The 12,265-nt window shown below is 41.7% G+C and overlaps 1 protein-coding gene and 1 long non-coding RNA gene across 2 annotated transcripts in view; both read left to right on the top strand.

Annotated features, from left to right (window-relative positions):
• Window positions 1-7,691, top strand: part of LOC120397065 — a 44,288-nt gene extending 36,597 nt beyond the window's left edge. The window contains exons 2-3 of the long non-coding RNA XR_005593651.1: window positions 3,890-4,002; window positions 6,874-7,691. This is a non-coding gene — a long non-coding RNA (uncharacterized LOC120397065). The remainder of the gene's footprint in view (window positions 1-3,889; window positions 4,003-6,873) is intronic.
• The window catches only part of LOC120403269, a 112,560-nt gene that overhangs the window by 92,546 nt on the left and 7,749 nt on the right, over window positions 1-12,265 (top strand). The window lies entirely within an intron of this gene.

The raw sequence follows: 12,265 nt of genomic DNA, 5'->3' as shown, positions 1-12,265 counted from the left end.
TGGACCAAGCGGCTGCCCATGTCCACCTGCATTAATCTGTAAAGCTTGCAATGGAAAGCTCTTATGATGACAGTGGGAGGACAGGGACCTTTTATAGCTTGGGTAAGGGTCAGGCAGAAAAAGGTTCAGTGCGGTGTGGGCTTGGAGGGCAGTTGAAACTTGAGATCTGGAGATGTGTGTACTGCACACTGGCATGGGCATGGGGCCTTGCCACAGCCTGAGGTGTGTACTTACCAACACCCCTCAGATATGCTAGCTTACTCACCCTCAGACACGTGCCCCTGGGGCTTAGATGTGGTCAAAAGGGGGATTGTGGCAAAACCACATTCATGGACACATGTACAGACCTACCCAGTCTCCCCCAGGAACTGAACTGCTCTTACTGACCCAACATGGTTACATCTCCTTCTGTCATAACAGAGTTTCAGCCATGCTAGCTAAGCCCTGGGCAGAGGAAACCAAATTGCAGATCCGTGTGACTGCCCCCTCTGGCTGCATGGTAGAACTGCCCCTGTATAGACAAACTCACTGATATGTAAGCAAACACTCCCACAGAATCTCTTGTTAATATGGTATCTTGCTTCAGGAGTGTCGCAACCAAAGGCAATTTTTCACATTTCCTAGTGGAAAATGTTGTCCTTATAATAAGGCTAGAGTGTATTCCCAATTTAATCTCTGCTCTGGAGAGGGGTATCTCCAAGTGCCACTACAGTAATCTGCAGAGCATTGTCTGTTCAAGTTCCTAGCATCCCTTTTTCCCACTGCCATCAACTATCTTCAGTGGAGCAAAACCTGCTTCACTGCTAATTTGTTGATGTGTGATTTATTAATATGCAGGTGCCCTGAGGGATACCTTAAATTATAAATATTAGTTCCTGTTTGAATTTCAAGCATTGCAGCCGTTCATGGAGTGTTATGGTGTTACACAGGACAGTGAGGCCTGGTCAATCCAGTTTGATTTGCAAACTCTTTTTGATTAGGAGATAGAAGACATTATTCAGATTCATGTGGCTAATACATTCATGGTGTAAGACTGGCTATAATAAATTCTTCAGCTGTCTAGATGTGATTATGCTAAGTGCAGGTAAACAGTCTTTTGTGGATGTGTTTCCTGTGTAAAGAGCTGTAGAGATTGTAGTGTTGAGTTGGCATTGGTTAGAATAACTGGAAACAGCCTTGCCTTTACCGTCTCATAGCAGTTGGTCATAGTTGTTTATATAGTGTGTGGTTGAACTATTTAGATAGCTTTCATTTTACACCTCTACCCTGATATAACACTGTCCTCGGGAGCCAAAAAATCTTACTGCGTTATAGGTGAAACCGTGTTATATCGAACTTGCTTTGAACTGCTGGAGCGCACAGCAGTTCAAAAGAAAAGCTAAGTTTCCAGCTCTTTGCCTTACAAAGAGAGTTGGTTGACCACACTAGGATTAAAAGATGAATGATTTGACCAAAAACTCAGGCAGTTCATGATCCATCTCTAGCCCCCTTTCTCCATATCGTCACCATGGGCTGATGGCCCTTACGGTTTGTGAAAACAGTGGGCACAGATCCTTTGAATTTTGGGGAGGACCCAAATAATTTTGGACCTGTGGGGATCACCAATACCCAGGCTGCCACCAATAGCATTAGGGTGCTGCAAGGTCTTTTCTGCTTTCACCTCAAGAAGAGCTTCCTGTAAGCTCAGAAGCTTATCTCACCAACAGAAGTTATTCCAATAAAAGATATTACCTCACCCACCTTGTCTCTCTCCTATCCTGGGACCAACACAGCTGCAGTGACTCTGCCTCCACCTGAATTAGGCTTTTGTATTGAGCGGCCAGCATGACCTTTGGCCACAAGAAGAGGTAGCTCAGTAAGAGAGGTAGTGTGTTCTAGTGGTCTAAGAATGGGATTGAGAACAATGGACTCTGTTCTAATCCCAACTCTGGCATTGATTTGCTCTGTGGCTTTGGTTAAAGATTCTTAACCTTTCTGTCTTAGTATCCCCAGTCTACAGATGGGGAAACTTACTGGCCTTACAGTGAGGCCAAGGGGAGTGGATGTGGGTGTGTAACCATAGATTTCAAAGACAGAAGGAACCGCCAAGACCATCTAGTCTCACTCGCATAGCCCAGGAATTTCACCCAGGAATTATTGCAGTGTGGAGATTTGTTCTTTCCTATTATACAAGTGAACACTATCAAACCCCAAGCTATTGCTTAGTTATTGTTTGTAAAATCCTGCGTAAGTGCTACATTGCACCAGAACATGTGCACAACTCTCCCATGGCTGAGTCCTGAGTGACTTGGACAAATTCTCTCTTGCAACGTTTGTTTCAATATTGGAAGCTATGAATGGATCCCTGGTAAAAGGTGCAGCCAGGGATCCTTCAGTGACCTGAGGAGATCCACCTCCCTATTTTTATAGCAAATGATTTAGTTCAGTTTGGGTGAAACCCTAAGAATTGCCTCACTAACCTTCCCTGAAATCCTCAGACCGGATCTCTACATAAGCCCAGCTTCTGCTAGCGATGAAACCAAATGACCCAAACCTATTGGAAACATACTCGTATGTTGATGCCAGGTTCCCAAACTTGGGAGCAGTAGTCTGTAATTCTAATGGAACTGACATTTATGGAAAACCTTCTGTTCCAGTACTTCAGGATTTAATTAATTTGGTTTCAGAATGAAATATTCACTTTAAAGAGGTTATAAACAATTGATGTTTTTGGTCTCTGTGTAGCTAATGATGGGTTATGCTGTACAGAACGAGGCACACGTTTATTGTTTGAGTGAGAAATTGGTTTCATTTTAACTTCTGTTTGCTACTGTGGATCATAGGAAGTCCCACAGGCTTTTTCTGTCGGTCATTTCCCTGGTCCCTTAAGTAACAAAAATATGAAACATGCTGACTTATATTAATAATAGAAACAATATTTTCATGTTGATCTCTCTCTCTCTCCAGGCTGTAATATCAGATCATCTAGTTATACTGAATTCCAAATATAAAACTTTTTCTTTTGTACATCATCTGTTTTAGAGTGAAATAATAAAGCTAAGTACCAGAGGAAGGGAGGAATTGAGGAATGTAAGGGACAAAAGAAATTTCTTTTCAGATGGTTTAAAAGAAGGAAAGTTGAGGCAGATATAAAAAGGCTGTTTCAGGAGTGTAAAAGACCCTCACCCTAATCAACAGCAGTAGGAGCATGTGGAGGGAGAGAGAGAGAGGCCATGGTGAGCTGAAGAAAGTATATGCAGAGGTTTAAAAACAGGCAATCCCGTTTGAAGAGGATCCAGAAACAAACTAGGAATCCAGGAAGTCGAGTGATCTGAATGTTGTGGTGATGTAGGATTTGCCACCCATCCTGAAGTTCACTGAATTCTCTGATTCTCATGGGCCTATTACTCGTCCAGGTCGCAGTACGCTGAAAGAACTGACTCTCTCCAAGAGTCAGGCTGGGTTATGTCCTCACTGCACATCATCATCATTGCCGGAATCTCTCTATTGATCAAACATAAGAGGGGAAAAAACCCAGCTTGTCTCCAAATCCAGGTTGAGTTTGCAGGCGTGTCAGTCAGAAGAAACATTGTTTTGTTTGGAACCTGAGAACAGGTGATACGGGACCAGTCAGAAGTGTCACCGACCCATAGGATCAGTGCTACGCCACTAGTTTGGAATGGTCTCTTGGAGGAACAGCTAAGTGGCATGCACATTATGTCTCCCAGTCTGCCCCGAGAGCAACCTTAGTCCTTCTCCCCACTCCCTCCCAAACTGGGTAACCATGCAAAATACAGGGGAAACTGAGGCACACATAGGCTTCATAAAAATATTACAGAAAATTCCTACTTCATCACAACATGAGAGACACAATCTCCCCAACTATCCCTTTTTTTTTTTTTTTTTGTAGTCTCTATCCATGCAGAACCTGACTCTGACAGAAACACATGCCTACTGATTTACATCTAGTTTCCTGGTATTACATGTTTGCTGTGCTATTCTGAATGTTTCCATAAGTTATGGGTAAGTAGGATGATGCCACACTGACTTCATTCAATGAAATAGTAAATCTGGATGGGAACCTCAGCAGTCAGTGTATTACTACTTATGCGAGAGGATGGGAAAATTCCTTTGTAATGCAGTTTCTCACACAGAAGAATTAAAATGACACTTGCTCTGTAAATCAAAACGATTTTAGCTTGTTTTTGTTTTCTGCTGTCAAGCTACGAACTTGGGCTGGATGGTGAAAATAAAAAAGACAAACCCACTTGCAGTAAAATTAGACTATTTTTTGTAGTAATTTGCTACATCCTCCAGTCAATAGGAAGGCCATTTATGCAGATTTCTGTTCTATCAGCAGGAGCTTACTGGCATCTGGAGTGACATTGTGTACCTTAATGTGTAGCAAGAACACCAGATGGATAGAAATTATCAATATTCTGTCCTTTTAAAGCTGTGATGAAGTGATCACAAAGCTATTAATTACTAGCAATGAGAGACACAAAAACAGAAAGCTTGGGTCTGATGAACTGGAGGAGGTATGCAGCTCTGCTCTGCTGGGTTTATGCTGCTTCCTACCTAGGATAACTTTTTGTGCAATCATGCCCTTTAATACAATATATATATTTCACGATAAAAAGATAATCACAATTATTTTGCTTTCCTCATAATCAGATTTCATTTAAAAAAAAAAACACCTAAAAAAAAGCCCTTGAATTTCTTTAGATGTTGGATTCCAAAAATGTTTAGCTTAGTATAGAGAGGGACAACATGTTGTGAGAGGCACCTCCTGGTTGCTATCCAGGTAGACGCCTACCACCAAGCACAGTCGAGTTACCCCTAGTGAAGTCTGAGCTAGCAAACAGGAGCAGCAAATGGGAATTTTGCAAGGGAGTTCTCCAGGTGAAGGAGGAGCAACTATGTAGCCTTTGGGGTGAGTTTGTTGTGTTAGTTTGTGTGTTCTTGTGTGCTTGTCGTGTGCCTGCCTGATTGAAGTTTATAGTATGGTCTGTCTGAAAGGTTGAGGGGGTACTCTGTGCTGTGCCTAGTGGCCTGCTAGGGAAAACTGAGAGCTTCCCAGCGAGGCTCTGGTCTGCCATCCTTTCATCCCTACTCCCTTTAGGATTCCCTGACAAGGAGGCGGTGTTAATTCAGGGAGAACAGAGGTTTTAAAAGCCAGCTGCTGAGCAACCAGAGGAGCTGGTGAAGAGGGGAGTTTTGCGAGGGGAATTTAGAGAGGGAATGTGAGAGCCAGATAAACCTAATAAACATTCTCTAAACTTAGTCCAATAACCACCCCCCCATCCTCCAAAACCACACACACACAACCCTGCAAGAATAAAAATGCCACTATATATTAGAAATGGAAAAGATGCAGAGAAAAGCAACAAAAATGATTTAAGGTCATGGAACAGCTTTCATATGAAGAGAGATTAAGAAGTTCTGGTGCTGTTCATTTTAGAAAAGAGATGACTAAAGGATGGATAGGATAGAGGTCTATAAAATCATGACTGGTGTGGAGAAATGGAATAAGGAAATGTTATTTTCTCCTTCATATAACACAAGAACCAGGGTCACCCAATGAAATTAATAGGTTTAAAACAAACTAAAGGAAGTACTTCTTCACACAACACACAGTGAACCTCTGGAACTGGTTGCCAGGGAATGCTGAGCAGGCCGAAAGTATAACTGGGTTCAGTAAAGAATTAGATAAGTTTATGGCAGATGTGTCTATCAATGGCTATTAGCCAAGATGGTCAGGGATGCAACCCTATTCTCCAGGTGTCCCTAAACCTCAGACTGTCAGAAACTAGGACAGGATGATGGGATTGCTCACTCGATAATTGCCCTGTTCTGTTCGTTCCCTCTGAAGCATCTGGCACTGGCCACATTTAGGTAATTGTTAAATCGCTGGGAAATTTCCATGGTAGCAGGGTGGCTAATGGTCTGTTAACTTACAGTAAATATATAAATAAAAGGGTCAAGTGTTATTTCACTCCTAATTTTCAGTCAGAGCAGACATTTTGCGCACTGTGCAGGCACAGAATCACATGTGTATGCACAAATAAGAGATCTGCATGTGAATGTGGCAGAGAAGGTACATCTCAGAGAGACTTTCACCTTGTGTACTGTGCTTATTAACCTCACCTCACAGGTACTTCTGCTTAGACACTTGACTAGTAGAAGCTTCACAGCAGCTTATTTTCAATGACCTCATGTGTAGAATAGTCTGGTTTGCCTCAAGGATTATCACTTGGAATGAATTCCTCCTTCTGAAAATGCCAAATTTAATAAAATCACAGGCACAGCATTGTTTCATGGCATGCTTTAATACTGTTCTTGCTACCAGAGAACAAGATCCATGCTTTAAACGCATCTTTCCAATTCTTTTTTCCATCAGAAGGCCCTTTATTCCACTAAATGCCTTATGGGGATAATAAATGTGTGATGTCTTTGAATATAATGACAAGGTATGCGCTTACTCCCCATAGAGCTCTGGTAAGGAACCCCTGCTGTTACAAGAAGAGGCAGTGGTGCTATGTAGTGACAGAAAACTAATTCTTATTATTCTCACTGTCTTTAGTTCTGTTATCTTGTTTGCTTTGGTGCATCCAACGTATGGTGCCCTGCATTGTATCTGACTTAACATAGCACAAGTTCAGTGGCCTTTGGACAAATGTACACACCATGATGAACTGCTATAATTTTTCACATGGACAGTGTAATTGATGAAGTGAGAGTCTTCAGAGAGCGGCCTTCATTGACAGTAGCTGTGTAAATGTTGGTGTGCTTTAGATAAAAGTGATATCAAAGGGGAGCCAAAAATGTGTGTGATCACTGTTCAAAGTACACATTGATCCTGTCTGAAAGATTTGTTTTTCCCCCCTTTTACAGAGTGTGGCACAGGCAGCCATCTGAAGTAGCAAGGACGGTTACACCACTTTTCAAAGACCTTCCCTGGCCTATCTCGGCAACTCAACTTTTTGTTTTGTTTTTTTGTTTTGGCGGGGGGACAACCAAAGAGCCTAAGAGAAGAATGAGGCAGCTGAAAGGAAAACCCAAAAAGGAGACCTCCAGAGATAAAAAGGAGAGAAAGCAGGCAATGCAAGAGGCTCGACAACAAATCACCACTGTTGTGCTTCCCACAATGGCTGTTGTTGTGCTTTTAATTGTTGTGTTTGTTTATGTGGCGACTCGCCCAAATTCAACTGAATGATGCAGCTTTTTAAATTCTCTAACTTCGTGTATTAATGCTCATATTTAATGAAGAGCCAAAAAAACCCCCCAAACCTTTCTTCCAAGATCCCACTTTTTAATAGTATTTTACAAAGGAACCTACTGTCATCTTCAGTCTTCTACTTAGAGTGCTATGATTTCTGTTTTGGAATGTAACATAAAACGGATTAGTGAGCGTGCCAATACGTTTTATGGTCTAGTTGATGTGCCTTTCAGACTTTTTAAATGGTGTTTTTTTCTTAAAGCTCTTTGAAGTTCTATATTGTGAAAGGAAACTCTGTTGTGTTATACATTTGTATAAATCAGCTTTCAGATTTTATCACTGTAATCTGTAATGTTGCTCCCATGAGTTTTTGTATGTCTGTTTCACAACTTCCAAAGAAGTACATTTCTTCTTTGTGCTTAATGTCATTTGAAATGCTCTGATTTAAAATATATATATATATATTTTTTGAATAAAGAAGATATTAATCTTACTTAGAATCTTCATCTTGTTTAGCTAGAAAGTGGCTTGATTGTGAAACATGACCTACATTATGTAATATTTTTTCATTAAATGCTATACAGCAAAGTTTCTCAAACTGGGGTCTGTGGACTCCTCGGAATCCGTGAGGGTATCCCAGGGAGTCCGCGGGCCCCACTGATCAACTCCTCCCGCTTCTTCCCAGTGCCTCCTGCATGCTGGGGAACAGCTGTTCAGTGGCATGCAGGAGGCCTGGGTGGGAGGGGGAGGAGCAGGGATGAGGCGTGTTTGGGGGTGGAAGCATGTCCGGGGCCGCCAGCCCCGCTGATCAATTCCTCCCACTCCCACACAGTCCGTCCTGCACACTGTGGAACAGCTATTCAGTGGTGCTGGGAGGGCGGGGGAGGAGCAGGGGTGAAGTGGGGGCGGGAAGAGGCGGGGTGGGGCCTTGGGAGAAGGGGTGGAGTGGGGCAGGGCATGGGGCTTAGCAGGGGAGCTTTGAGGCTCTGTGAAAAACTTTAAATCAGAATGGGGGTCCTCGGATTGCTAAAGTTTGAGAACCGCTGCTATACAGAGCGCTTACAAAGGATTTCGTTTTCGTGAGAGACTTGAACATTCAAAGTGAATAACATAAGATCTACCAGAACAATCTTGCAGAAGCCCAAGAGAAAGATTCCACAGGTTTGTCATGGCAAAATAGCTAATATAAAGACACAATCACAAGCCGTGACTCTTCTGTTCTTTAAATGAAGAAAATATGGAATAATGTAGGTTAGACTTTCAAACACTTTATTCAAATGGACCATTCTTATATGGATCCCAATTTCTCTTTAGAACCTAGCATCAAACCACCACAGTTGCACTCCAGGAAGTTAAAAAGAAAAGAAATTCCTGGAATAATTCTATGCACTTCTACTGCTCATCCCTTCTTCATCCAAGGATCTCAAAGCACTTAGAACCCGAAAAAAACCCTCAAAACATGTTGAGGAGGTAGTTTAGGGATCACTTCATCACCACTTCAGGGCAGATGCTGCTGAGGATGAATACAACGCAGCAGCTGTGTATCAGTATTTCCCATGGTTGCTTAGTGCAGGAAGTGAAAAAGGCTGCAACCCTGCAAACTCTTCTGCATGTGCTTAACTATCAGTACCTGGACAGTGAAGCTATTGGAACTACTCATGTGCAGGTTTAGGACCTTATTCACTTCCTGCACTCTTGTGTGGTAAAGATGTTACTGTGTAGAATGCCGTATCACATTGAAACTGCAGGAGAAATTTTGGGTCAGCAAAATGTAAATGTCTGTTTGGATTTGGTTTGATGTGGGAATTAAAATCCTTATGCTCAGAAAAAGAGCTGGGAATTTTAATGATCAGAAGTGGTCCTGATCTCTCTCCTGCTACTCACTTGACATGTTTGCACAGTGACCACTAGCTCCAAGCTGGGTCTTGAATCACTGCTGTCTCAGGTGTGCTATCTACTGAATGACCAAGTACAGCAGAACCTCAGAGTTACAGACACTTCGGGAATGGAGGTTGTCCATAACTCTGAACTGTTTGTAACTCTGAACAAGACTTTATGGGATGCTCCTCAGGGCAGACTGCTCAGAGTGGGGGCTCACAGCTGTGCCTGCAAACTTCAGGGTCTTCATCTCCTGCCTGTAAGTGGCTGCCCAGCGAGTGGGGGTGGGGACAGGTTTGCAGCTGGTTCTAGCCCCCTGACTGCAAGACTGATGAGTGGGGCACCATGGCGTCAGCACGTGGTGAAGGCTATGGCCCTTTAAAACTGAGCTGCTCCTCCAGAGCACAGCAGGCAGGCAGGAGCTTGGGTCCAGCTCCAGCAGCAAACACTCCAGGTTTCAGCTGGAGCTCGGGAAGTTTCTTTCCCCGACTGGGACTGAGCATGCAAGTTTGTCACCCTCCTGGCGAGGGAACTGCACCATAGCTTACAGGAAAGCGGCACAGACTCCAGTGCTGCTCCTACTCTGCCTGCTCTGGGGCTCATAGCTGTGCCTGTGAAATTCACCTATCTGTAAGTGGCTGCCCCCTGTGTGGTGATTACGGGGGTGGGAACAGGCAGCCTAGATGTGCTTACCTTTAGGATGCAATACAGGCACTGTTGGGTTTTTTTTGTTGTTTTTAAGGGATTTTTTTGTCTCTGCTACTGCCTGATTGCTTACTTCTGGTTCCACATGGTGTCCGGTTGAGAGGCCAGTCTGTAACTCTGGTGTTCGTATCTTTGAGGTTCCACTGTACTACTTGTTGCTCAAAGCATCTCCTGTTCTTTAAAAATCATCTGGACCTCTTATATTGAGGAAATGCCCCCGTGTGGTTAGAGATCAAGCTAAATGACATCTGTGCTGGAGTTGGTCAATCTCTGATGCTCCCCTTCTCAATTGTTACTGTAGTTCTCATGGCTTTTAGCATAATGTTTGTCTTCCTCTACTTTCCTGTGACGAAGAATTACCTTTTTATTAGGGACAGCCATGGTTCTGTGTTGTACATTGTCCTCACTGGATAAAAGTTGGTTACCTTAAATAAGAATGAATTAAAATTTGTGGCTGAGGAAGCTAACAAACCACCACACAACCTACATGTAAATTCTGCAGTGTCCTTGGTCTGCCTGTTCAAGTGTAAGTAAAATTGCATTTAGTTAGAGACCAGCCTTGAATCTGAATCCTTCCTGCCCTGTCAGATATTGCTCAGGGCACAGACAAGGCTCTGCCGTCCTCGTATATCCAGGGTTGCTCTTTGCGTGTCCTCTATATTAAATCCCATAAGTTTTCCCTCTGAGTTCAACAAAGAGATTCTTTTGGTCAGTCTGTGTGTTCCTTGCCATCCTGAGAAGCACTATCGACCTGGAAGGCTGCCTCTGAACTAGTTCACAAAGTCACTATGTTATTCCTCTAAAATCGATCAAGACTTGTTTCTACCATAACTCACAAGTAATTAATAATGACCCTCATTGATCATGTCTTCTCTCCTCATTTTTTTCATTTGTCACTTATCTCTGCTGATATTGAGCTCTTTAGGACAAGGACAGCGTGTCACACCTAATGTATTCAGAGTGCTACTGTAATCAAAATAATCAACTATATGGATCAAAATGTTTATTCAAATTGATATCTAATATCCAGTACAGTATTTCCAGTGCACTGGAACATGCAATTTTAAAGACTGCTACATCCAGGAGTAAAATAGAACACTTCACTTATTGAGGTGTTTATTATGCAAAATAACATAGAATAAATAAATAGCCTTAATTTCAAACTTTAAAAAAAAAATCTTTTAAAAATGATTATAGACCTGTCAATATTTTTATGTTGTGGAGATCACATTTTGCACCTCAACTTTGGCATCTTTTACTGAGATCTTTTAATTACAGCATACGGGAATATGCATTAGAAAAATGTATTTCCTTTATCATGTTTTAAAATTGACATAAATCACTGACACTTAAGCATCAGGAACTAAACTAATGGCAGTTGGTCAAATGTCAACTATTCTGAATTTGCCAGACAAAGGTTTAATTGTATCTATGATTTTTTAACTATGTATTAACCCAAGTGTCATTAGACTTCAAAAGTATTTTAGAAATAAGATTTCAAACTGTTTCCCAGCATATAGTGGCTTGTGGCAAAATTGAATGATTGATTACAAGCATTTTACAAGGAAATCATGCTGAGGTATTTCTGCAACAATGTCTTGTGATATGGTTTCCAAGAGTGCTCATTATCAGGTGAAGTCATTATAAGCCTGGCATTCCCATCTGATAAATCAAGTTATGGAGCAATTTATTAGGAGCAAATTTTCAAAGCATAAATCAAATACAAGTAAAATACTTAAAGATCAAGGTTTTAATGGAGTTTTTATAAATGGCTTTGAAGTGTAAAGAAAATAAAGGAGTTATGTCAAATACTCACAGAATGGAGTAAGTGGCTATTTCTCAAACAAGATCTTAATCCCTGTCACCAAAGCGTACAAGACAACTGACACTGCAAGGGGTTTTGAGGGTAAAACTACACATTTTTTAGAGGCTAGAGCACTTGATCTTCAGTCTTCTGGTTCAATCACACAATAGGAGCATGCTTGCCTCTTTAAATTCTCACTTTGAAAATTATTTTTGGTAAAGTTAATAGTGGACATATGAAATTGGCCTTCATTTAAAAAAAAAGGAATAATATGTACTAGGGTGCATGGACAAAAAAAAAATCTATGCAGACTGGGGATATACTGAAAGAGAAGCTCAAACACAGAATGCTCTTCAAATTTGTGCCAGCCCTGATCCTGTGATTTTTTTGCATGTTGTTGCTTTCATGAAGAACTACACTGTATCAAATAGGCGCCTTGCAGGTGTCTGCCTATGCACAATAAATTGCAGGATCTAGGGCCATATTCTGTATAGAATGTAGCTCATGTAGACTCCCCACTAGCAGTACTGCCAACTCCAACATTATGTGGTGTTTTATTTAAGATACCAGGTTCTGGAGCCATGTGATTACAAGAGAGAATCTCAGCTTTTACTTAAAAAAAATAAAAATAAAAGTAACTTTGTAGCCTTCACAGTGCAGAGAAAAGCTTGAAAACATGA

Source organism: Mauremys reevesii, linkage group 1, assembly GCF_016161935.1.
Source record: "Mauremys reevesii isolate NIE-2019 linkage group 1, ASM1616193v1, whole genome shotgun sequence".
NCBI lineage: Eukaryota > Metazoa > Chordata > Testudines > Geoemydidae > Mauremys > Mauremys reevesii.
Note: the sequence above shows the minus strand (reverse complement) of the source record. Positions and strands in the feature narration are given on the sequence as shown.